The sequence below is a fragment of the Ambystoma mexicanum genome, unplaced genomic scaffold (assembly GCF_040938575.1).
Source record: "Ambystoma mexicanum isolate Mex_15411 unplaced genomic scaffold, UKY_AmexF1_1 Mex_scaf20, whole genome shotgun sequence".
Taxonomy (NCBI): domain Eukaryota; kingdom Metazoa; phylum Chordata; class Amphibia; order Caudata; family Ambystomatidae; genus Ambystoma; species Ambystoma mexicanum.
Genome location: NW_027182434.1, coordinates 1,680,032 through 1,703,559, shown reverse-complemented (window position 1 = coordinate 1,703,559; position 23,528 = coordinate 1,680,032). Strand labels below are relative to the sequence as shown.

General features: G+C 50.0%; 16 non-coding genes across 16 annotated transcripts; 7 read left to right on the top strand and 9 right to left on the bottom strand.

Annotated features, from left to right (window-relative positions):
- The first annotated feature begins 83 nt into the window (after positions 1 to 83).
- On the top strand, positions 84 to 155 carry TRNAD-GUC (transfer RNA aspartic acid (anticodon GUC)). Its single transcript has one exon. It is a non-coding gene; the product is annotated as a tRNA-Asp (tRNA).
- A 10,126-nt stretch (positions 156 to 10,281) lies between these two features.
- On the bottom strand, positions 10,282 to 10,363 carry TRNAL-AAG (transfer RNA leucine (anticodon AAG)). Its single transcript has one exon. It is a non-coding gene; the product is annotated as a tRNA-Leu (tRNA).
- A 1,369-nt stretch (positions 10,364 to 11,732) lies between these two features.
- Positions 11,733 to 11,814, bottom strand: TRNAL-AAG (transfer RNA leucine (anticodon AAG)). Its single transcript has one exon. It is a non-coding gene; the product is annotated as a tRNA-Leu (tRNA).
- A 541-nt stretch (positions 11,815 to 12,355) lies between these two features.
- Positions 12,356 to 12,427, top strand: TRNAD-GUC (transfer RNA aspartic acid (anticodon GUC)). Its single transcript has one exon. It is a non-coding gene; the product is annotated as a tRNA-Asp (tRNA).
- A 774-nt stretch (positions 12,428 to 13,201) lies between these two features.
- Positions 13,202 to 13,283, bottom strand: TRNAL-AAG (transfer RNA leucine (anticodon AAG)). The gene has a single exon. It is a non-coding gene; the product is annotated as a tRNA-Leu (tRNA).
- Positions 13,284 to 13,824: 541 nt separating this feature from the next.
- TRNAD-GUC (transfer RNA aspartic acid (anticodon GUC)) lies at positions 13,825 to 13,896 on the top strand. The gene has a single exon. It is a non-coding gene; the product is annotated as a tRNA-Asp (tRNA).
- Positions 13,897 to 14,670: 774 nt separating this feature from the next.
- TRNAL-AAG (transfer RNA leucine (anticodon AAG)) lies at positions 14,671 to 14,752 on the bottom strand. Its single transcript has one exon. It is a non-coding gene; the product is annotated as a tRNA-Leu (tRNA).
- A 541-nt stretch (positions 14,753 to 15,293) lies between these two features.
- On the top strand, positions 15,294 to 15,365 carry TRNAD-GUC (transfer RNA aspartic acid (anticodon GUC)). The gene has a single exon. It is a non-coding gene; the product is annotated as a tRNA-Asp (tRNA).
- Positions 15,366 to 16,139: 774 nt separating this feature from the next.
- On the bottom strand, positions 16,140 to 16,221 carry TRNAL-AAG (transfer RNA leucine (anticodon AAG)). The gene has a single exon. It is a non-coding gene; the product is annotated as a tRNA-Leu (tRNA).
- A 541-nt stretch (positions 16,222 to 16,762) lies between these two features.
- TRNAD-GUC (transfer RNA aspartic acid (anticodon GUC)) lies at positions 16,763 to 16,834 on the top strand. Its single transcript has one exon. It is a non-coding gene; the product is annotated as a tRNA-Asp (tRNA).
- A 774-nt stretch (positions 16,835 to 17,608) lies between these two features.
- TRNAL-AAG (transfer RNA leucine (anticodon AAG)) lies at positions 17,609 to 17,690 on the bottom strand. The gene has a single exon. It is a non-coding gene; the product is annotated as a tRNA-Leu (tRNA).
- Positions 17,691 to 18,231: 541 nt separating this feature from the next.
- Positions 18,232 to 18,303, top strand: TRNAD-GUC (transfer RNA aspartic acid (anticodon GUC)). The gene has a single exon. It is a non-coding gene; the product is annotated as a tRNA-Asp (tRNA).
- A 774-nt stretch (positions 18,304 to 19,077) lies between these two features.
- Positions 19,078 to 19,159, bottom strand: TRNAL-AAG (transfer RNA leucine (anticodon AAG)). The gene has a single exon. It is a non-coding gene; the product is annotated as a tRNA-Leu (tRNA).
- A 541-nt stretch (positions 19,160 to 19,700) lies between these two features.
- TRNAD-GUC (transfer RNA aspartic acid (anticodon GUC)) lies at positions 19,701 to 19,772 on the top strand. The gene has a single exon. It is a non-coding gene; the product is annotated as a tRNA-Asp (tRNA).
- A 2,193-nt stretch (positions 19,773 to 21,965) lies between these two features.
- TRNAL-AAG (transfer RNA leucine (anticodon AAG)) lies at positions 21,966 to 22,047 on the bottom strand. The gene has a single exon. It is a non-coding gene; the product is annotated as a tRNA-Leu (tRNA).
- Positions 22,048 to 23,383: 1,336 nt separating this feature from the next.
- Positions 23,384 to 23,465, bottom strand: TRNAL-AAG (transfer RNA leucine (anticodon AAG)). Its single transcript has one exon. It is a non-coding gene; the product is annotated as a tRNA-Leu (tRNA).
- Between the last annotated feature and the right edge of the window lie 63 nt (positions 23,466 to 23,528).

Sequence of the window (23,528 nt, the reverse complement as noted above, 5' to 3'; positions counted from 1 at the left end):
AAAATGAGACCCCCCTAGGCCAGCTAGGTGGTCGCTGGATGCTGTGCAGACATCAGCAGCTGTTCATTTCATGCCCTCACGTCTCCTCGTTAGTATAGTGGTCAGTATCCCCGCCTGTCACGCGGGAGACCGGGGTTCAATTCCCCGACGGGGAGGTTAAACCGTTTCTGGATTTTTTTTAGTTCTTGACAAATATTCTTGAAGATTAGGCTGAGTCAAGTAGGGAATGGGTGCCAAGAACTGACTCTTTAAGAAAAAAGCACCGGCAACGCTAGTCATCGTACAATATTTGTGCACAATTGCTTACATTAGGCGGCCGGTCCACTTTATTGAGTCCCCCTCTGTTAGGCAGAAACCTGTGCAGTTCCCTTGGGGAACACTGCAAAAGATTTAAGACTACAGGTAGAGCAGTAAACCCCTTTGGTAGCAGTCTGTACCACCCAGATTTACCTGGTAGCTGTGGCTGAGCAGTCAGACTTCTCTCAAGAAGAGTTAGGCAGTATGTAAAGTATACACAATATGTACCAAAACACAATAGCACAAGCAAACACTGACCAGAGCTTGGTTTCAAAAGTATATAGTTATTTATTTAAAATACACATAAGTTAAAAACACTCTAGCAAAAATATAGTAAAAGCACTTCAACACAGTTATAATGAAAGTAGATTCAATCCTTTCTCCTATCTAGACAACTCTAAGTAAACACCACTTAATTAAAACAGAGGTGAGTGCTTAACGTTAGATGACACTCTAGTAGTTTCCAAGAAAGGGAGAGAAAAAGCAGAAATGGGTTAGACACACCACTCTAAGGTCCAGAACACTTGCAATAGGCTTAAAGAAGAATAAAGTCACAGGTGAGCAAAAGTCACTAGGCAGGGCCCACTCTTAGAGTAGCCGGAGCGAAAATGTGCCCAAGATCACACTGTTAGTTAGAGATTCAAAGTCTTGCAAAGAGTCAAAAAGAGGTTAGAGTGGCTCAGAAAGTTTAGCCAAAGTGTCCCAGGCACTCCCAGGTTCGAAAGCCGGGGACTAAATCTACCCCGTACAGTCGGTAGCAAGGGAAGCCAGGCAGAACACAGTACCTTAAGCGGAAAGGATCCTCCAGCGGTGGCAGTTGTTCCAGGCAGTGGCAGCAGGGCTCGACGTCGGTCAGGGGAGAAGAAGTTCTCGCTGAAGAGCAGAAGAAGAGGGTCGTTGCACTGCCCGGGAAGAAACCAGCCGCGGAGTCCTCCGGTTAAAGGGTTGGTACCGACTTTCGCGGTATGGGGGTAAAGTGTGGTATTCCGGTTGCCGGGGTGCTTGGCACAGGCAAGGCGGCCACGAGATACCTCAAAGAACGGAAAGAAGGCGAAAACTGGTTGTCCCCACCAGTCAAGGGAAGGAGCCACTCCGTTAAGAGTTCTCCTCGGTCGTCGGGAAAAAGTGGTGAGACGGTTCAGCAGGGCTCCACCGGGTGGTGTCGTCGAAGCAGGTCGGCTCAGCTCTTCCCTCGTCGGATTCTTGGTCCTGTGGCGACTTCTGAAGTCCCAGTCCCCAAAGCCCTGCTTTTATGCAGCAAACCCCCATTCACCCAGCCTAGCTGTCACTCAACCATGCTAAGTGGTGAGCCGGGCGGCTCACCACTTGGGCCAATCAGGACGGAGTGCGACTTGAGTTACCAAGGTAACTCAGTCCAGGGTGCCTAAATCCCCCTCCACCCCTCCTAAGTACCCCAGACAGAGTGGCACCACTTTGGAGGGCTTCTGTGGAGAAGCCCGCCAAAAGTGGAACAAAGGGCTCCACTTTGGGTCAGAGTTACAGAGGCGAACACCAACGCCATTTTAGAATCAAGTTTTGGCAAAAAGTCCCAACCGGAGTTATAAAAATAAATATATAAACCGGCGGTATGTTTAAGGCTACCGTAAATAAATAATTAAATGTGTTAGCCTAAAACAATGGGAAATCCCATAGGGAAATATTCGCGGTCGAATATAAAAAGTAGTTTCCACTGCCACCAGCCAAAACTCGATCAGGGGGGACGGAGACGTGCCCCCTCGACTAACAGACCCTGGGGCAATCGAATTGCCCCAGCCAGTACGTCCACAATATGATGGTTTGTACTGGTTCTGTTCAGGATTCAAGACTAGCAAAGTCTTTGGTGACTTTACATGCCCTGGGAGACAGTAGTCAGTCCCAGGGTATGGAGTCTATGTTGGGGAGTCCCTAGGACACCCCTGGGTCACGGCACAGAGGGTGCTGTGTGACCCACATCACAAAAATACATGAGGCCCTATGGAGTAAGAGACCCCATAGCCCATTCAACACAAGGTTTAACCAAGAAAACACACTTCAACATGTCCAAGAGTGAGGGTAAAAGAGTCTCACTCTTGGCAGGAGAAAAAAATTAAACCCCAGAAATCCAGCAAAGCTGCTGGGGGACTCACTAGGTAGGGAAATTCAGCCTAAACAGAGAATTCTCCCTAACACTCGCCCCCCCCAGACTAAGGGACAGGAGGATTTAATCCACTCCTGGATGAACCTCATACCTCTAGTCGATGATATACATCCTAGAGAGTCCATCAGCATTTTGATGGTGACACCCTGACCTGTGCTCAATGGTGAAATCAAACCCTTGCAGGCAGATTGACCATCTCAATAGTTTTGGATTTTCCCCTTTCATTTGCATTAACCATCTCAAGGGTTGGTGGTCAGTCTGAATAACAAAAGTAGAACCATACAAGTATGGCCTAAACTTCTTCAGTGCCCACACAATAGCAAAGCATTCTCTTTCGATAGTTGCCCACCTTGTCTCAGGATCCTTCAGTTTCCTACTGATGAAGCAAATGGGGTGCTCCCTACCCTTCTCATCCAGTTGGCTTAGAACTGCACCTATACCTACATTGGAAGCATCAGTTTGTACAATGAAAGGTTGGTGGTAGTCAGGAGCTCTCAATACTGGAGCCTGGCAAAGAGCTCTCTTCAGTTTTTCAAAGGCCTGATTGCACTCCTCATTCCATTTTACCTTTTTAGGGAATTTGGGAGAGGAGATTACATTCAGTGGAGAAGCTATGGTCCCATAGTTCTCAATGAAATTCCTGTAATACCCAGTGAGGCCTAGAAAAGCTCTCACTTGGGTTTGAGTAGTTGGTGTTGTCCAATTTTGCACAGCTTCAATCTTGCTGGGCAAAGGCCTTATTTCTCCACCTCCTACCTCATGTCCAAGGTAGACCACTTTACTTTGACCAATCTGGCACTTACTGGCTTTGATTGTCAAATGGGCCTGTTGCAGAGCCTGCAACACATGGCCTAGGTGGTTCACATGTTCTTCCCAGGAGTGGCTGAAGACTGCAATGTCATCCAAGTATGCCATGCAGAAATCTTCCATCCCAGCCAGAACTTGGTTCACCATCCTTTGGAATGTGGCAGGTGCGTTTTTCAGTCCAAAAGGCATGACCTTAAACTGGTACAAGCCAACTGGGGTTGAAAATGCAGTTTTCTCCTTGGCATGGTCTGTCAGGGCTATTTGCCAATAGCCTGACGTCAGGTCAAATGTGCTGAGGTACTTGGCTGCACCAAGTTTATCCACCAACTCATCTGTCCTGGGCAAAGGGTGGGCATCAGTCTTGGTGACTGCATTTAGAGCTCTATAGTCCACACAGAATCTCAAGTCTTTGGATCCTGCCTTTGGTACTAACACAACTGGGCTAGACCATGGACTAGTAGAGGGTTCTATTACCCCGAGATCAAGCATCTTCTTGACCTCTCCTTTGATGTGGGCTCTGATATGTTCTGACATTCTGTATCCTCTGCTTTTGACTGGCAGACAGTCACCAGTGAGTATCTCATGCTGGCCCCAAGGGGTCAAGCCTGGTGACAGTGAGAACAGGGAGGCAAACTGATTTAACATAGATTTGCACTCCTCTTGTTGCTCAGGTGTCAGGTCTGAAGAGAGATTGACTCCTTCAACTTTTTCATCTAAAGGTACACCTCTGAGGAGATCAGGGAGAGATTCACTCTCTTCCTCCTCTGCAGCTGAAGCTAGGAGCAAGGCTCCTACATCAGGTCTGGAGATGTAGGCTTTTAGTCGGTTGGTGTGGAAGACTCTAGGAGCTTCCCTGGGTCTGCCCAGATCCACCAGATAGTTGACCTCTCCAAGTTTTCCCACAACCTTGAAGGGTCCCATCCATTTGTCTTGCAAGGCCCTCTGCCTTGTTGGGAGCATAACTAGAACAAGCTGGTCTTGAGTAAACTCAACCATGTTAGCCTTCTGGTCGTGCCAATGTTTGACCAGGGCTTGACCAGCTTTCAAGTTGTCACTTGCTTCTGCCATCATGTGTGACATTCTCCTTCGGAGACCTATCACATAGTCAGTCACTCTGACTGGCTTGAGGGGAGGAGCACCTTCCAACCCCTCCTTAATCAGGGCCAATGGACCTCTGACTGGATGGCCATAGAGAAGCTCAAAGGGAGAATAACCTACTCCCTCCTGAGGGACTTCTCTATAAGCAAAGAGAAGGCATGGCAGTAGAAGGTCCCACTTTTTCTTAAGGGGTTCTTCCAAAGCACCTATCATGCTCTTCATGGTTCTGTTAAACCTTTCAACCAACCCGTTTGTCTGAGGGTGGTAGGCGGTTGAGAACTTGTAGGTAACTCCACAGGTTTTCCACATGGCCTTCATGTAGTGGGACATAAAGTTTGACCCCCTGTCAGAGATTACCTCCTTAGGAAACCCAACCCTGGTAAAAATACCAAGGAGGGCCTTAGCCACAGCCGGAGCTGTAACAGTCCTCATAGGAATGGCCTCCGGGTACCTAGTAGCATGGTCTACTACAACAAGGATAAACCTGTTGCCTGAGGAGGTTGGAGGATCAAGGGGACCAACAATGTCAATCCCTACCCTCTCAAATGGGACTCCCACAACTGGGAGAGGCACTAAAGGTGCCACATTCTTGGAACCAACCTTACCAGAAGTCTGGCAGGTATGGCAGCTCTTACAATATCTATCTACTTCGGCCCCCATCTTTGGCCAATAAAAGTAGAGTGAGAGCCTTTCCTTGGTCTTCTTGAAACTCAAGTGGCCAGCCAAAGGTATCTCATGGGCTAGTTGTAAGAACTGTTGTCTGTTTTCCTGTGGGACTACAAGGCGTTTGTAGTTTCCAGGTTCAGACTCAGTGGGTTCACTGTAGAAGAGGCCATCTTCCCAGTGCAACCTATACTTCCCAGGCTCTTGCCCATCAGCTTGAGAAGCTGCCTGGTGGCGGAGACCCTCCAGAGTTGGACATTCTCTTTGCCCCTTACGAAAAGCTGCCCTGCTAGGCCCACCTTCTGCCAGTAAAGACTGCAGCTCAGGATGGTCCTCAGGGTCCAAATCTCCAATAAGGTTGGGGCCTCCTTCTAGCTCTTCCTCAGAGTCTAGCTCAACCACACAGGGTTGTACCTCCCTCTCAGCCTCAGCTGGAGGTGGAGTTACAGGTGTAACTTTGGACAACCTAGGGGAAGTCCTTGTTGGAAGCACTGGAGTGCTTGCTGCTGGCTTTTTCCTAGGAGTCTTGGGTTGCCCCTTTGCTCCTGATCTGGTAGTTACTGCAGTAAGTTGCTCCAGTGGTAGAGGAGTGATTTCTGTCATCATCTCCTGAGATAACCCTCTCAGGGTTTTCTCCCTTGCAGGTTTTGTGAGTTCCTGAAACCTTTTGCTAGGAGGTCTGGGGGTATGAGATACAACTCCAAGAGCTTTGAGGTCATTACCCAACAGAACCCTACCTGGCACTTCACATTGTACACTGACAGGTATTTTTACAGCCATATCATTACATTGGATGAGAACTGGTAACTGGGGACACATCTGCACAGGCCCACCAGCTAACTTGGTGAGGCATTTGGGTGCCTTAGCAACATCCTCTGCCTTGAAAAATGATTCATCCACCACAGTTATGCTGGCTCCAGTGTCCCTAATGGCAGGAGTCTCCTGACCATTCACCTGGACACTGTCCTTATAATACTCTTTAGTATTATCTGGGATAGAGTTATAGACATCTAAATTCTGTTGCTCCCACAACCCCAGAGAGACTAAAGAAACACTAGCTGAGACTCCAGTGGGTTCATCAGCTAGTAATAGAAAGTTTCCACTTGCCATGGGTACTTCCTCTTCTGGAGCGAAGGCTAAGGAGGCAAGCTGGACCCCTGAAGGTTTACCCTTACATCTGGGATCTCCTTTCACATGGTCAGTAGCCTTACAAACAAAGCATGAGCCAAAGGCTCGCTGGAATGGAGGCTTGTTCTGACCTCCTTCTGGTCTGGGACCAGAAGGTACACTAGCCTGATTTGGTTTCCCTTGTGGCTTACCCTTATAGTTTTGTTTGGGGCCCTCTTTGGAATTTGTAGTATTAGAATTCTCTTTGGAGTCCTTCTTAGACTGTTTTTCCCCATCCTTCTTCTGAGTTACCCCAGAATCCTTGTGAGTGGCCCTGTTGGCAACCCACAAGTCAGCAGCCTTAGCTAGCTTCCGGGAATCTAATTCCCTGGAATCAGCCAAGTGTTGTCTGAGCTCAGGAGAGCAGGCATCATAAATAGTCTCCAACATAAACAAATTCTTCATACCTTCATAAGTGTTCACCTTGTAACCCTTAATCCATCCCTCTAAGTTTTTCAAACATTCATTCACCCAGGTAGCCCAAGGGGTACCATCATGCTTTTTGAGGCTCCTAAACCTCTTAAGATACTGGGAAGGGGTCTTCCCAAACCTAGCTATCAAAGCTAGTTTCACACATTCATAGTCCTTCCTATCCTCCTCCCCCATCTCCATTACCACATCAGTTGCAACAGGGGGAAGCCTAGAGAACAACCAGGTGAGTAAGTCATTTCCTGTGATGTTCTGGAGCCCATGATTATATTCAAACAGAGACAACCAATCCAACACATCCAACTTAGGCTCATACATACCAACCAATTCTTTAGGCATCCGGGGTCTTTTAGGACTGGAACTTCTAGAGGAGCCAGAGAGAGAAACATTCTCAACAGATAATTTCTTCATTTCTAAGTCATACTTGAGCTCCATTTCCCTTAGCCTTAGTTCTTTGTCAGTTTGAGCATTAAGTTTCTTATACTCCAATTCTAGCTTCATTTTCTCCAGTTCAAAGTACTGAGGACTAAATGTGGGACCTGGTAAAGGTCCAGTAGGTACAGCAGGTAGAGCAGGCAGAGGCCTAGGGGGGACAGTTACAACAGCCTCACCCTCCTCTTCTGACTCTTCCTCAGAAACATCAACATTTTGCTCCATGTTAACTTCAACACTGTCATCTACAGTTGCTGGAGTGGTAGGTTCCTCTGAACCATCACCCAGACTTTGGTTAGCTAACAATCTTTCAATCAGCTCCATTTTCTTGCCCTTAGTCAGGAGATCCTTATGTTTACAGAGCACTCTTAAACAATCAGCAGTTTTGGCTGCAAGGGACTCTTGACTATAGCTTTCTATAACTGACATGTTAGAGGTTTTACTTTTTCAGTGCTAAGCTTTGTGGTTAGTTGCACTAAGGTATCTAAAGCACAATAAAATGTATACTCAATACAAATCCCACCGCTGTACACCAGTGTTAGGCAGAAACCTGTGCAGTTCCCTTGGGGAACACTGCAAAAGATTTAAGACTACAGGTAGAGCAGTAAACCCCTTTGGTAGCAGTCTGTACCACCCAGATTTACCTGGTAGCTGTGGCTGAGCAGTCAGACTTCTCTCAAGAAGAGTTAGGCAGTATGTAAAGTATACACAATATGTACCAAAACACAATAGCACAAGCAAACACTGACCAGAGCTTGGTTTCAAAAGTATATAGTTATTTATTTAAAATACACATAAGTTAAAAACACTCTAGCAAAAATATAGTAAAAGCACTTCAACACAGTTATAATGAAAGTAGATTCAATCCTTTCTCCTATCTAGACAACTCTAAGTAAACACCACTTAATTAAAACAGAGGTGAGTGCTTAACGTTAGATGACACTCTAGTAGTTTCCAAGAAAGGGAGAGAAAAAGCAGAAATGGGTTAGACACACCACTCTAAGGTCCAGAACACTTGCAATAGGCTTAAAGAAGAATAAAGTCACAGGTGAGCAAAAGTCACTAGGCAGGGCCCACTCTTAGAGTAGCCGGAGCGAAAATGTGCCCAAGATCACACTGTTAGTTAGAGATTCAAAGTCTTGCAAAGAGTCAAAAAGAGGTTAGAGTGGCTCAGAAAGTTTAGCCAAAGTGTCCCAGGCACTCCCAGGTTCGAAAGCCGGGGACTAAATCTACCCCGTACAGTCGGTAGCAAGGGAAGCCAGGCAGAACACAGTACCTTAAGCGGAAAGGATCCTCCAGCGGTGGCAGTTGTTCCAGGCAGTGGCAGCAGGGCTCGACGTCGGTCAGGGGAGAAGAAGTTCTCGCTGAAGAGCAGAAGAAGAGGGTCGTTGCACTGCCCGGGAAGAAACCAGCCGCGGAGTCCTCCGGTTAAAGGGTTGGTACCGACTTTCGCGGTATGGGGGTAAAGTGTGGTATTCCGGTTGCCGGGGTGCTTGGCACAGGCAAGGCGGCCACGAGATACCTCAAAGAACGGAAAGAAGGCGAAAACTGGTTGTCCCCACCAGTCAAGGGAAGGAGCCACTCCGTTAAGAGTTCTCCTCGGTCGTCGGGAAAAAGTGGTGAGACGGTTCAGCAGGGCTCCACCGGGTGGTGTCGTCGAAGCAGGTCGGCTCAGCTCTTCCCTCGTCGGATTCTTGGTCCTGTGGCGACTTCTGAAGTCCCAGTCCCCAAAGCCCTGCTTTTATGCAGCAAACCCCCATTCACCCAGCCTAGCTGTCACTCAACCATGCTAAGTGGTGAGCCGGGCGGCTCACCACTTGGGCCAATCAGGACGGAGTGCGACTTGAGTTACCAAGGTAACTCAGTCCAGGGTGCCTAAATCCCCCTCCACCCCTCCTAAGTACCCCAGACAGAGTGGCACCACTTTGGAGGGCTTCTGTGGAGAAGCCCGCCAAAAGTGGAACAAAGGGCTCCACTTTGGGTCAGAGTTACAGAGGCGAACACCAACGCCATTTTAGAATCAAGTTTTGGCAAAAAGTCCCAACCGGAGTTATAAAAATAAATATATAAACCGGCGGTATGTTTAAGGCTACCGTAAATAAATAATTAAATGTGTTAGCCTAAAACAATGGGAAATCCCATAGGGAAATATTCGCGGTCGAATATAAAAAGTAGTTTCCACTGCCACCAGCCAAAACTCGATCAGGGGGGACGGAGACGTGCCCCCTCGACTAACAGACCCTGGGGCAATCGAATTGCCCCAGCCAGTACGTCCACAATATGATGGTTTGTACTGGTTCTGTTCAGGATTCAAGACTAGCAAAGTCTTTGGTGACTTTACATGCCCTGGGAGACAGTAGTCAGTCCCAGGGTATGGAGTCTATGTTGGGGAGTCCCTAGGACACCCCTGGGTCACGGCACAGAGGGTGCTGTGTGACCCACATCACAAAAATACATGAGGCCCTATGGAGTAAGAGACCCCATAGCCCATTCAACACAAGGTTTAACCAAGAAAACACACTTCAACATGTCCAAGAGTGAGGGTAAAAGAGTCTCACTCTTGGCAGGAGAAAAAAATTAAACCCCAGAAATCCAGCAAAGCTGCTGGGGGACTCACTAGGTAGGGAAATTCAGCCTAAACAGAGAATTCTCCCTAACACCCTCAGCACCATTTAGTGCTCCTGTTGTCTGCGAAGTCCAAATTGTAACCCTGAATCAGTTCCTCTTCTGACCCTTTGTATCATGTTACATGACGAGTAATGATCACCTGTTAGCTTTATCCCTAATTATAACTCTCACTCTTTCCCTGCATCTAACCCTAGCTCTAATCCCATCATTAACCTCGGTCCGGGCACACGCGTGAACCCCTACTCTCATCTCAGCCTCTCCTGGTGATACATCACACCTGGGATCGTTTGCTCCCTGTGGGCTGTGGGAAATTTGCTACCAGCACGCCCTGGAAGTGGGGCTCATTCCGCTGCAACGGGAGGCCTTCCCAGGACGCGTCACAGCTCAACGCAAGAGCTCCTGGGTTTCGAAGGCTCTTGCAGCAAGCCTTCACAAAGCAGCAGGGAGCGCCGTTCCAGATGGGAAACTTGAGACTGGATGTCCAGAAAAGCAAGACGTCAGAAGCGAAACCTTTTTCCTGCAGGGTGTGGCATACCATCCGCTTGCTCATTGCGACAGAGGTGGCACTAATGAAGGAAGAGGTCAACGTTACGTTCTTCTTTAAAATGCAAGGCCAGGAAAAGTGGCAGCGGTGGGATTTGAACCCACGCCTCCGAAGAGACTGGAGCCTTAATCCAGCGCCTTAGACCGCTCGGCCACGCTACCTCCCTGCTAGTCGCCGAAAGCGGAACTTGACCCGTTGCCCGGCCCGCTTTAGTGCTTTGCCTTTTCTCCTTGGAAAGTCTGGAGACAGGCAGTGGAAGGGCAGGCAAACTGTCAGGTGCGCAGAGGAGGGGAGACCATGAGGCAAGGTGGGAGATGGGGGCAAGAAGTGAGAAAAAAACTAATCGCAAGCTAGGGCAGGATTCGGAAAGTGAAGCCGAAAAGGGGCTTAGCATGCAGCCCAGGGGTTTCTTTGACTGTCCTAAGCCCACAGGGACTTTGCCGTCCTCAGCTCATGAGACTTGAGATGGGTAGCTTGATTTGCTGAGGAAATGCGGGATGACAGATTCAACTCTGGAGTCAAACATAGCCCGGAACTATCGCCTTAAACTGAGTTTTAAGCCTGGTGCCGATAAAAAGAAAGAAATTAGCCTTAGATCGGGCAAGCCGTTTGACGGGGGAAAATGAGACCCCCCTAGGCCAGCTAGGTGGTCGCTGGATGCTGTGCAGACATCAGCAGCTGTTCATTTCATGCCCTCACGTCTCCTCGTTAGTATAGTGGTCAGTATCCCCGCCTGTCACGCGGGAGACCGGGGAGGTTAAACCGTTTCTGGATTTTTTTTAGTTCTTGACAAATATTCTTGAAGATTAGGCTGAGTCAAGTAGGGAATGGGTGCCAAGAACTGACTCTTTAAGAAAAAAGCACCGGCAACGCTAGTCATCGTACAATATTTGTGCACAATTGCTTACATTAGGCGGCCGGTCCACTTTATTGAGTCCCCCTCAGCACCATTTAGTGCTCCTGTTGTCTGCGAAGTCCAAATTGTAACCCTGAATCAGTTCCTCTTCTGACCCTTTGTATCATGTTACATGACGAGTAATGATCACCTGTTAGCTTTATCCCTAATTATAACTCTCACTCTTTCCCTGCATCTAACCCTAGCTCTAATCCCATCATTAACCTCGGTCCGGGCACACGCGTGAACCCCTACTCTCATCTCAGCCTCTCCTGGTGATACATCACACCTGGGATCGTTTGCTCCCTGTGGGCTGTGGGAAATTTGCTACCAGCACGCCCTGGAAGTGGGGCTCATTCCGCTGCAACGGGAGGTCTTCCCAGGACGCGTCACAGCTCAACGCAAGAGCTCCTGGGTTTCGAAGGCTCTTGCAGCAAGCCTTCACAAAGCAGCAGGGAGCGCCGTTCCAGATGGGAAACTTGAGACTGGATGTCCAGAAAAGCAAGACGTCAGAAGCGAAACCTTTTTCCTGCAGGGTGTGGCATACCATCCGCTTGCTCATTGCGACAGAGGTGGCACTAATGAAGGAAGAGGTCAACGTTACGTTCTTCTTTAAAATGCAAGGCCAGGAAAAGTGGCAGCGGTGGGATTTGAACCCACGCCTCCGAAGAGACTGGAGCCTTAATCCAGCGCCTTAGACCGCTCGGCCACGCTACCTCCCTGCTAGTCGCCGAAAGCGGAACTTGACCCGTTGCCCGGCCCGCTTTAGTGCTTTGCCTTTTCTCCTTGGAAAGTCTGGAGACAGGCAGTGGAAGGGCAGGCAAACTGTCAGGTGCGCAGAGGAGGGGAGACCATGAGGCAAGGTGGGAGATGGGGGCAAGAAGTGAGAAAAAAACTAATCGCAAGCTAGGGCAGGATTCGGAAAGTGAAGCCGAAAAGGGGCTTAGCATGCAGCCCAGGGGTTTCTTTGACTGTCCTAAGCCCACAGGGACTTTGCCGTCCTCAGCTCATGAGACTTGAGATGGGTAGCTTGATTTGCTGAGGAAATGCGGGATGACAGATTCAACTCTGGAGTCAAACATAGCCCGGAACTATCGCCTTAAACTGAGTTTTAAGCCTGGTGCCGATAAAAAGAAAGAAATTAGCCTTAGATCGGGCAAGCCGTTTGACGGGGGAAAATGAGACCCCCCTAGGCCAGCTAGGTGGTCGCTGGATGCTGTGCAGACATCAGCAGCTGTTCATTTCATGCCCTCACGTCTCCTCGTTAGTATAGTGGTCAGTATCCCCGCCTGTCACGCGGGAGACCGGGGTTCAATTCCCCGACGGGGAGGTTAAACCGTTTCTGGATTTTTTTTAGTTCTTGACAAATATTCTTGAAGATTAGGCTGAGTCAAGTAGGGAATGGGTGCCAAGAACTGACTCTTTAAGAAAAAAGCACCGGCAACGCTAGTCATCGTACAATATTTGTGCACAATTGCTTACATTAGGCGGCCGGTCCACTTTATTGAGTCCCCCTCAGCACCATTTAGTGCTCCTGTTGTCTGCGAAGTCCAAATTGTAACCCTGAATCAGTTCCTCTTCTGACCCTTTGTATCATGTTACATGACGAGTAATGATCACCTGTTAGCTTTATCCCTAATTATAACTCTCACTCTTTCCCTGCATCTAACCCTAGCTCTAATCCCATCATTAACCTCGGTCCGGGCACACGCGTGAACCCCTACTCTCATCTCAGCCTCTCCTGGTGATACATCACACCTGGGATCGTTTGCTCCCTGTGGGCTGTGGGAAATTTGCTACCAGCACGCCCTGGAAGTGGGGCTCATTCCGCTGCAACGGGAGGTCTTCCCAGGACGCGTCACAGCTCAACGCAAGAGCTCCTGGGTTTCGAAGGCTCTTGCAGCAAGCCTTCACAAAGCAGCAGGGAGCGCCGTTCCAGATGGGAAACTTGAGACTGGATGTCCAGAAAAGCAAGACGTCAGAAGCGAAACCTTTTTCCTGCAGGGTGTGGCATACCATCCGCTTGCTCATTGCGACAGAGGTGGCACTAATGAAGGAAGAGGTCAACGTTACGTTCTTCTTTAAAATGCAAGGCCAGGAAAAGTGGCAGCGGTGGGATTTGAACCCACGCCTCCGAAGAGACTGGAGCCTTAATCCAGCGCCTTAGACCGCTCGGCCACGCTACCTCCCTGCTAGTCGCCGAAAGCGGAACTTGACCCGTTGCCCGGCCCGCTTTAGTGCTTTGCCTTTTCTCCTTGGAAAGTCTGGAGACAGGCAGTGGAAGGGCAGGCAAACTGTCAGGTGCGCAGAGGAGGGGAGACCATGAGGCAAGGTGGGAGATGGGGGCAAGAAGTGAGAAAAAAACTAATCGCAAGCTAGGGCAGGATTCGGAAAGTGAAGCCGAAAAGGGGCTTAGCATGCAGCCCAGGGGTTTCTTTGACTGTCCTAAGCCCACAGGGACTTTGCCGTCCTCAGCTCATGAGACTTGAGATGGGTAGCTTGATTTGCTGAGGAAATGCGGGATGACAGATTCAACTCTGGAGTCAAACATAGCCCGGAACTATCGCCTTAAACTGAGTTTTAAGCCTGGTGCCGATAAAAAGAAAGAAATTAGCCTTAGATCGGGCAAGCCGTTTGACGGGGGAAAATGAGACCCCCCTAGGCCAGCTAGGTGGTCGCTGGATGCTGTGCAGACATCAGCAGCTGTTCATTTCATGCCCTCACGTCTCCTCGTTAGTATAGTGGTCAGTATCCCCGCCTGTCACGCGGGAGACCGGGGTTCAATTCCCCGACGGGGAGGTTAAACTGTTTCTGGATTTTTTTTAGTTCTTGACAAATATTCTTGAAGATTAGGCTGAGTCAAGTAGGGAATGGGTGCCAAGAACTGACTCTTTAAGAAAAAAGCACCGGCAACGCTAGTCATCGTACAATATTTGTGCACAATTGCTTACATTAGGCGGCCGGTCCACTTTATTGAGTCCCCCTCAGCACCATTTAGTGCTCCTGTTGTCTGCGAAGTCCAAATTGTAACCCTGAATCAGTTCCTCTTCTGACCCTTTGTATCATGTTACATGACGAGTAATGATCACCTGTTAGCTTTATCCCTAATTATAACTCTCACTCTTTCCCTGCATCTAACCCTAGCTCTAATCCCATCATTAACCTCGGTCCGGGCACACGCGTGAACCCCTACTCTCATCTCAGCCTCTCCTGGTGATACATCACACCTGGGATCGTTTGCTCCCTGTGGGCTGTGGGAAATTTGCTACCAGCACGCCCTGGAAGTGGGGCTCATTCCGCTGCAACGGGAGGTCTTCCCAGGACGCGTCACAGCTCAACGCAAGAGCTCCTGGGTTTCGAAGGCTCTTGCAGCAAGCCTTCACAAAGCAGCAGGGAGCGCCGTTCCAGATGGGAAACTTGAGACTGGATGTCCAGAAAAGCAAGACGTCAGAAGCGAAACCTTTTTCCTGCAGGGTGTGGCATACCATCCGCTTGCTCATTGCGACAGAGGTGGCACTAATGAAGGAAGAGGTCAACGTTACGTTCTTCTTTAAAATGCAAGGCCAGGAAAAGTGGCAGCGGTGGGATTTGAACCCACGCCTCCGAAGAGACTGGAGCCTTAATCCAGCGCCTTAGACCGCTCGGCCACGCTACCTCCCTGCTAGTCGCCGAAAGCGGAACTTGACCCGTTGCCCGGCCCGCTTTAGTGCTTTGCCTTTTCTCCTTGGAAAGTCTGGAGACAGGCAGTGGAAGGGCAGGCAAACTGTCAGGTGCGCAGAGGAGGGGAGACCATGAGGCAAGGTGGGAGATGGGGGCAAGAAGTGAGAAAAAAACTAATCGCAAGCTAGGGCAGGATTCGGAAAGTGAAGCCGAAAAGGGGCTTAGCATGCAGCCCAGGGGTTTCTTTGACTGTCCTAAGCCCACAGGGACTTTGCCGTCCTCAGCTCATGAGACTTGAGATGGGTAGCTTGATTTGCTGAGGAAATGCGGGATGACAGATTCAACTCTGGAGTCAAACATAGCCCGGAACTATCGCCTTAAACTGAGTTTTAAGCCTGGTGCCGATAAAAAGAAAGAAATTAGCCTTAGATCGGGCAAGCCGTTTGACGGGGGAAAATGAGACCCCCCTAGGCCAGCTAGGTGGTCGCTGGATGCTGTGCAGACATCAGCAGCTGTTCATTTCATGCCCTCACGTCTCCTCGTTAGTATAGTGGTCAGTATCCCCGCCTGTCACGCGGGAGACCGGGGTTCAATTCCCCGACGGGGAGGTTAAACCGTTTCTGGATTTTTTTTAGTTCTTGACAAATATTCTTGAAGATTAGGCTGAGTCAAGTAGGGAATGGGTGCCAAGAACTGACTCTTTAAGAAAAAAGCACCGGCAACGCTAGTCATCGTACAATATTTGTGCACAATTGCTTACATTAGGCGGCCGGTCCACTTTATTGAGTCCCCCTCAGCACCATTTAGTGCTCCTGTTGTCTGCGAAGTCCAAATTGTAACCCTGAATCAGTTCCTCTTCTGACCCTTTGTATCATGTTACATGACGAGTAATGATCACCTGTTAGCTTTATCCCTAATTATAACTCTCACTCTTTCCCTGCATCTAACCCTAGCTCTAATCCCATCATTAACCTCGGTCCGGGCACACGCGTGAACCCCTACTCTCATCTCAGCCTCTCCTGGTGATACATCACACCTGGGATCGTTTGCTCCCTGTGGGCTGTGGGAAATTTGCTACCAGCACGCCCTGGAAGTGGGGCTCATTCCGCTGCAACGGGAGGTCTTCCCAGGACGCGTCACAGCTCAACGCAAGAGCTCCTGGGTTTCGAAGGCTCTTGCAGCAAGCCTTCACAAAGCAGCAGGGAGCGCCGTTCCAGATGGGAAACTTGAGACTGGATGTCCAGAAAAGCAAGACGTCAGAAGCGAAACCTTTTTCCTGCAGGGTGTGGCATACCATCCGCTTGCTCATTGCGACAGAGGTGGCACTAATGAAGGAAGAGGTCAACGTTACGTTCTTCTTTAAAATGCAAGGCCAGGAAAAGTGGCAGCGGTGGGATTTGAACCCACGCCTCCGAAGAGACTGGAGCCTTAATCCAGCGCCTTAGACCGCTCGGCCACGCTACCTCCCTGCTAGTCGCCGAAAGCGGAACTTGACCCGTTGCCCGGCCCGCTTTAGTGCTTTGCCTTTTCTCCTTGGAAAGTCTGGAGACAGGCAGTGGAAGGGCAGGCAAACTGTCAGGTGCGCAGAGGAGGGGAGACCATGAGGCAAGGTGGGAGATGGGGGCAAGAAGTGAGAAAAAAACTAATCGCAAGCTAGGGCAGGATTCGGAAAGTGAAGCCGAAAAGGGGCTTAGCATGCAGCCCAGGGGTTTCTTTGACTGTCCTAAGCCCACAGGGACTTTGCCGTCCTCAGCTCATGAGACTTGAGATGGGTAGCTTGATTTGCTGAGGAAATGCGGGATGACAGATTCAACTCTGGAGTCAAACATAGCCCGGAACTATCGCCTTAAACTGAGTTTTAAGCCTGGTGCCGATAAAAAGAAAGAAATTAGCCTTAGATCGGGCAAGCCGTTTGACGGGGGAAAATGAGACCCCCCTAGGCCAGCTAGGTGGTCGCTGGATGCTGTGCAGACATCAGCAGCTGTTCATTTCATGCCCTCACGTCTCCTCGTTAGTATAGTGGTCAGTATCCCCGCCTGTCACGCGGGAGACCGGGGTTCAATTCCCCGACGGGGAGGTTAAACCGTTTCTGGATTTTTTTTAGTTCTTGACAAATATTCTTGAAGATTAGGCTGAGTCAAGTAGGGAATGGGTGCCAAGAACTGACTCTTTAAGAAAAAAGCACCGGCAACGCTAGTCATCGTACAATATTTGTGCACAATTGCTTACATTAGGCGGCCGGTCCACTTTATTGAGTCCCCCTCAGCACCATTTAGTGCTCCTGTTGTCTGCGAAGTCCAAATTGTAACCCTGAATCAGTTCCTCTTCTGACCCTTTGTATCATGTTACATGACGAGTAATGATCACCTGTTAGCTTTATCCCTAATTATAACTCTCACTCTTTCCCTGCATCTAACCCTAGCTCTAATCCCATCATTAACCTCGGTCCGGGCACACGCGTGAACCCCTACTCTCATCTCAGCCTCTCCTGGTGATACATCACACCTGGGATCGTTTGCTCCCTGTGGGCTGTGGGAAATTTGCTACCAGCACGCCCTGGAAGTGGGGCTCATTCCGCTGCAACGGGAGGTCTTCCCAGGACGCGTCACAGCTCAACGCAAGAGCTCCTGGGTTTCGAAGGCTCTTGCAGCAAGCCTTCACAAAGCAGCAGGGAGCGCCGTTCCAGATGGGAAACTTGAGACTGGATGTCCAGAAAAGCAAGACGTCAGAAGCGAAACCTTTTTCCTGCAGGGTGTGGCATACCATCCGCTTGCTCATTGCGACAGAGGTGGCACTAATGAAGGAAGAGGTCAACGTTACGTTCTTCTTTAAAATGCAAGGCCAGGAAAAGTGGCAGCGGTGGGATTTGAACCCACGCCTCCGAAGAGACTGGAGCCTTAATCCAGCGCCTTAGACCGCTCGGCCACGCTACCTCCCTGCTAGTCGCCGAAAGCGGAACTTGACCCGTTGCCCGGCCCGCTTTAGTGCTTTGCCTTTTCTCCTTGGAAAGTCTGGAGACAGGCAGTGGAAGGGCAGGCAAACTGTCAGGTGCGCAGAGGAGGGGAGACCATGAGGCAAGGTGGGAGATGGGGGCAAGAAGTGAGAAAAAAACTAATCGCAAGCTAGGGCAGGATTCGGAAAGTGAAGCCGAAAAGGGGCTTAGCATGCAGCCCAGGGGTTTCTTTGACTGTCCTAAGCCCACAGGGACTTTGCCGTCCTCAGCTCATGAGACTTGAGATGGGTAGCTTGATTTGCTGAGGAAATGCGGGATGACAGATTCAACTCTGGAGTCAAACATAGCCCGGAACTATCGCCTTAAACTGAGTTTTAAGCCTGGTGCCGATAAAAAGAAAGAAATTAGCCTTAGATCGGGCAAGCCGTTTGACGGGGGAAAATGAGACCCCCCTAGGCCAGCTAGGTGGTCGCTGGATGCTGTGCAGACATCAGCAGCTGTTCATTTCATGCCCTCACGTCTCCTCGTTAGTATAGTGGTCAGTATCCCCGCCTGTCACGCGGGAGACCGGGGTTCAATTCCCCGACGGGGAGGTTAAACCGTTTCTGGATTTTTTTTAGTTCTTGACAAATATTCTTGAAGATTAGGCTGAGTCAAGTAGGGAATGGGTGCCAAGAACTGACTCTTTAAGAAAAAAGCACCGGCAACGCTAGTCATCGTACAATATTTGTGCACAATTGCTTACATTAGGCGGCCGGTCCACTTTATTGAGTCCCCCTCAGCACCATTTAGTGCTCCTGTTGTCTGCGAAGTCCAAATTGTAACCCTGAATCAGTTCCTCTTCTGACCCTTTGTATCATGTTACATGACGAGTAATGATCACCTGTTAGCTTTATCCCTAATTATAACTCTCACTCTTTCCCTGCATCTAACCCTAGCTCTAATCCCATCATTAACCTCGGTCCGGGCACACGCGTGAACCCCTACTCTCATCTCAGCCTCTCCTGGTGATACATCACACCTGGGATCGTTTGCTCCCTGTGGGCTGTGGGAAATTTGCTACCAGCACGCCCTGGAAGTGGGGCTCATTCCGCTGCAACGGGAGGTCTTCCCAGGACGCGTCACAGCTCAACGCAAGAGCTCCTGGGTTTCGAAGGCTCTTGCAGCAAGCCTTCACAAAGCAGCAGGGAGCGCCGTTCCAGATGGGAAACTTGAGACTGGATGTCCAGAAAAGCAAGACGTCAGAAGCGAAACCTTTTTCCTGCAGGGTGTGGCATACCATCCGCTTGCTCATTGCGACAGAGGTGGCACTAATGAAGGAAGAGGTCAACGTTACGTTCTTCTTTAAAATGCAAGGCCAGGAAAAGTGGCAGCGGTGGGATTTGAACCCACGCCTCCGAAGAGACTGGAGCCTTAATCCAGCGCCTTAGACCGCTCGGCCACGCTACCTCCCTGCTAGTCGCCGAAAGCGGAACTTGACCCGTTGCCCGGCCCGCTTTAGTGCTTTGCCTTTTCTCCTTGGAAAGTCTGGAGACAGGCAGTGGAAGGGCAGGCAAACTGTCAGGTGCGCAGAGGAGGGGAGACCATGAGGCAAGGTGGGAGATGGGGGCAAGAAGTGAGAAAAAAACTAATCGCAAGCTAGGGCAGGATTCGGAAAGTGAAGCCGAAAAGGGGCTTAGCATGCAGCCCAGGGGTTTCTTTGACTGTCCTAAGCCCACAGGGACTTTGCCGTCCTCAGCTCATGAGACTTGAGATGGGTAGCTTGATTTGCTGAGGAAATGCGGGATGACAGATTCAACTCTGGAGTCAAACATAGCCCGGAACTATCGCCTTAAACTGAGTTTTAAGCCTGGTGCCGATAAAAAGAAAGAAATTAGCCTTAGATCGGGCAAGCCGTTTGACGGGGGAAAATGAGACCCCCCTAGGCCAGCTAGGTGGTCGCTGGATGCTGTGCAGACATCAGCAGCTGTTCATTTCATGCCCTCACGTCTCCTCGTTAGTATAGTGGTCAGTATCCCCGCCTGTCACGCGGGAGACCGGGGTTCAATTCCCCGACGGGGAGGTTAAACCGTTTCTGGATTTTTTTTAGTTCTTGACAAATATTCTTGAAGATTAGGCTGAGTCAAGTAGGGAATGGGTGCCAAGAACTGACTCTTTAAGAAAAAAGCACCGGCAACGCTAGTCATCGTACAATATTTGTGCACAATTGCTTACATTAGGCGGCCGGTCCACTTTATTGAGTCCCCCTCAGCACCATTTAGTGCTCCTGTTGTCTGCGAAGTCCAAATTGTAACCCTGAATCAGTTCCTCTTCTGACCCTTTGTATCATGTTACATGACGAGTAATGATCACCTGTTAGCTTTATCCCTAATTATAACTCTCACTCTTTCCCTGCATCTAACCCTAGCTCTAATCCCATCATTAACCTCGGTCCGGGCACACGCGTGAACCCCTACTCTCATCTCAGCCTCTCCTGGTGATACATCACACCTGGGATCGTTTGCTCCCTGTGGGCTGTGGGAAATTTGCTACCAGCACGCCCTGGAAGTGGGGCTCATTCCGCTGCAACGGGAGGTCTTCCCAGGACGCGTCACAGCTCAACGCAAGAGCTCCTGGGTTTCGAAGGCTCTTGCAGCAAGCCTTCACAAAGCAGCAGGGAGCGCCGTTCCAGATGGGAAACTTGAGACTGGATGTCCAGAAAAGCAAGACGTCAGAAGCGAAACCTTTTTCCTGCAGGGTGTGGCATACCATCCGCTTGCTCATTGCGACAGAGGTGGCACTAATGAAGGAAGAGGTCAACGTTACGTTCTTCTTTAAAATGCAAGGCCAGGAAAAGTGGCAGCGGTGGGATTTGAACCCACGCGTCCGAAGAGACTGGAGCCTTAATCCAGCGCCTTAGACCGCTCGGCCACGCTACCTCCCTGCTAGTCGCCGAAAGCGGAACTTGACCCGTTGCCCGGCCCGCTTTAGTGCTTTGCCTTTTCTCCTTGGAAAGTCTGGAGACAGGCAGTGGAAGGGCAGGCAAACTGTCAGGTGCGCAGAGGAGGGGAGACCATGAGGCAAGGTGGGAGATGGGGGCAAGAAGTGAGAAAAAAACTAATCGCAAGCTAGGGCAGGATTCGGAAAGTGAAGCCGAAAAGGGGCTTAGCATGCAGCCCAGGGGTTTCTTTGACTGTCCTAAGCCCACAGGGACTTTGCCGTCCTCAGCTCATGAGACTTGAGATGGGTAGCTTGATTTGCTGAGGAAATGCGGGATGACAGATTCAACTCTGGAGTCAAACATAGCCCGGAACTATCGCCTTAAACTGAGTTTTAAGCCTGGTGCCGATAAAAAGAAAGAAATTAGCCTTAGATCGGGCAAGCCGTTTGACGGGGGAAAATGAGACCCCCCTAGGCCAGCTAGGTGGTCGCTGGATGCTGTGCAGACATCAGCAGCTGTTCATTTCATGCCCTCACGTCTCCTCGTTAGTATAGTGGTCAGTATCCCCGCCTGTCACGCGGGAGATAGTTCTTGACAAATATTCTTGAAGATTAGGCTGAGTCAAGTAGGGAATGGGTGCCAAGAACTGACTCTTTAAGAAAAAAGCACCGGCAACGCTAGTCATCGTACAATATTTATGCACAATTGCTTACATTAGGCGGCCGGTCCACTTTATTGAGTCCCCCTCAGCACCATTTAGTGCTCCTGTTGTCTGCGAAGTCCAAATTGTAACCCTGAATCAGTTCCTCTTCTGACCCTTTGTATCATGTTACATGACGAGTAATGATCACCTGTTAGCTTTATCCCTAATTATAACTCTCACTCTTTCCCTGCATCTAACCCTAGCTCTAATCCCATCATTAACCTCGGTCCGGGCACACGCGTGAACCCTTACTCTCATCTCAGCCTCTCCTGGTGATACATCACACCTGGGATCGTTTGCTCCCTGTGGGCTGTGGGAAATTTGCTACCAGCACGCCCTGGAAGTGGGGCTCATTCCGCTGCAACGGGAGGTCTTCCCAGGACGCGTCACAGCTCAACGCAAGAGCTCCTGGGTTTCGAAGGCTCTTGCAGCAAGCCTTCACAAAGCAGCAGGGAGCGCCGTTCCAGATGGGAAACTTGAGACTGGATGTCCAGAAAAGCAAGACGTCAGAAGCGAAACCTTTTTCCTGCAGGGTGTGGCATACCATCCGCTTGCTCATTGCGACAGAGGTGGCACTAATGAAGGAAGAGGTCAACGTTACGTTCTTCTTTAAAATGCAAGGCCAGGAAAAGTGGCAGCGGTGGGATTTGAACCCACGCCTCCGAAGAGACTGGAGCCTTAATCCAGCGCCTTAGACCGCTCGGCCACGCTACCTCCCTGCTAGTCGCCGAAAGCGGAACTTGACCCGTTGCCCGGCCCGCTTTAGTGCTTTGCCTTTTCTCCTTGGAAAGTCTGGAGACAGGCAGTGGAAGGGCAGGCAAACTGTCAGGTGCGCAGAGGAGGGGAGACCATGAGGCAAGGTGGGAGATGGGGGCAAGAAGTGAGAAAAAAACTAATCGCAAGCTAGGGCAGGATTCGGAAAGTGAAGCCGAAAAGGGGCTTAGCATGCAGCCCAGGGGTTTCTTTGACTGTCCTAAGCCCACAGGGACTTTGCCGTCCTCAGCTCATGAGACTTGAGATGGGTAGCTTGATTTGCTGAGGAAATGCGGGATGACAGATTCAACTCTGGAGTCAAACATAGCCCGGAACTATCGCCTTAAACTGAGTTTTAAGCCTGGTGCCGATAAAAAGAAAGAAATTAGCCTTAGATCGGGCAAGCCGTTTGACGGGGGAAAATGAGACCCCCTAGGCCAGCTAGGTGGTCGCTGGATGCTGTGCAGACATCAGCAGCTGTTCATTTCATGCCCTCACGTCTCCTCGTTAGTATAGTGGTCAGTATCCCCGCCTGTCACGCGGGAGATAGTTCTTGACAAATATTCTTGAAGATTAGGCTGAGTCAAGTAGGGAATGGGTGCCAAGAACTGACTCTTTAAGAAAAAAGCACCGGCAACGCTAGTCATCGTACAATATTTATGCACAATTGCTTACATTAGGCGGCCGGTCCACTTTATTGAGTCCCCCTCAGCACCATTTAGTGCTCCTGTTGTCTGCGAAGTCCAAATTGTAACCCTGAATCAGTTCCTCTTCTGACCCTTTGTATCATGTTACATGACGAGTAATGATCACCTGTTAGCTTTATCCCTAATTATAACTCTCACTCTTTCCCTGCATCTAACCCTAGCTCTAATCCCATCATTAACCTCGGTCCGGGCACACGCGTGAACCCTTACTCTCATCTCAGCCTCTCCTGGTGATACATCACACCTGGGATCGTTTGCTCCCTGTGGGCTGTGGGAAATTTGCTACCAGCACGCCCTGGAAGTGGGGCTCATTCCGCTGCAACGGGAGGTCTTCCCAGGACGCGTCACAGCTCAACGCAAGAGCTCCTGGGTTTCGAAGGCTCTTGCAGCAAGCCTTCACAAAGCAGCAGGGAGCGCCGTTCCAGATGGGAAACTTGAGACTGGATGTCCAGAAAAGCAAGACGTCAGAAGCGAAACCTTTTTCCTGCAGGGTGTGGCATACCATCCGCTTGCTCATTGCGACAGAGGTGGCACTAATGAAGGAAGAGGTCAACGTTACGTTCTTCTTTAAAATGCAAGGCCAGGAAAAGTGGCAGCGGTGGGATTTGAACCCACGCCTCCGAAGAGACTGGAGCCTTAATCCAGCGCCTTAGACCGCTCGGCCACGCTACCTCCCTGCTAGTCGCCGAAAGCGGAACTTGACCCGTTGCCCGGCCCGCTTTAGTGCTTTGCCTT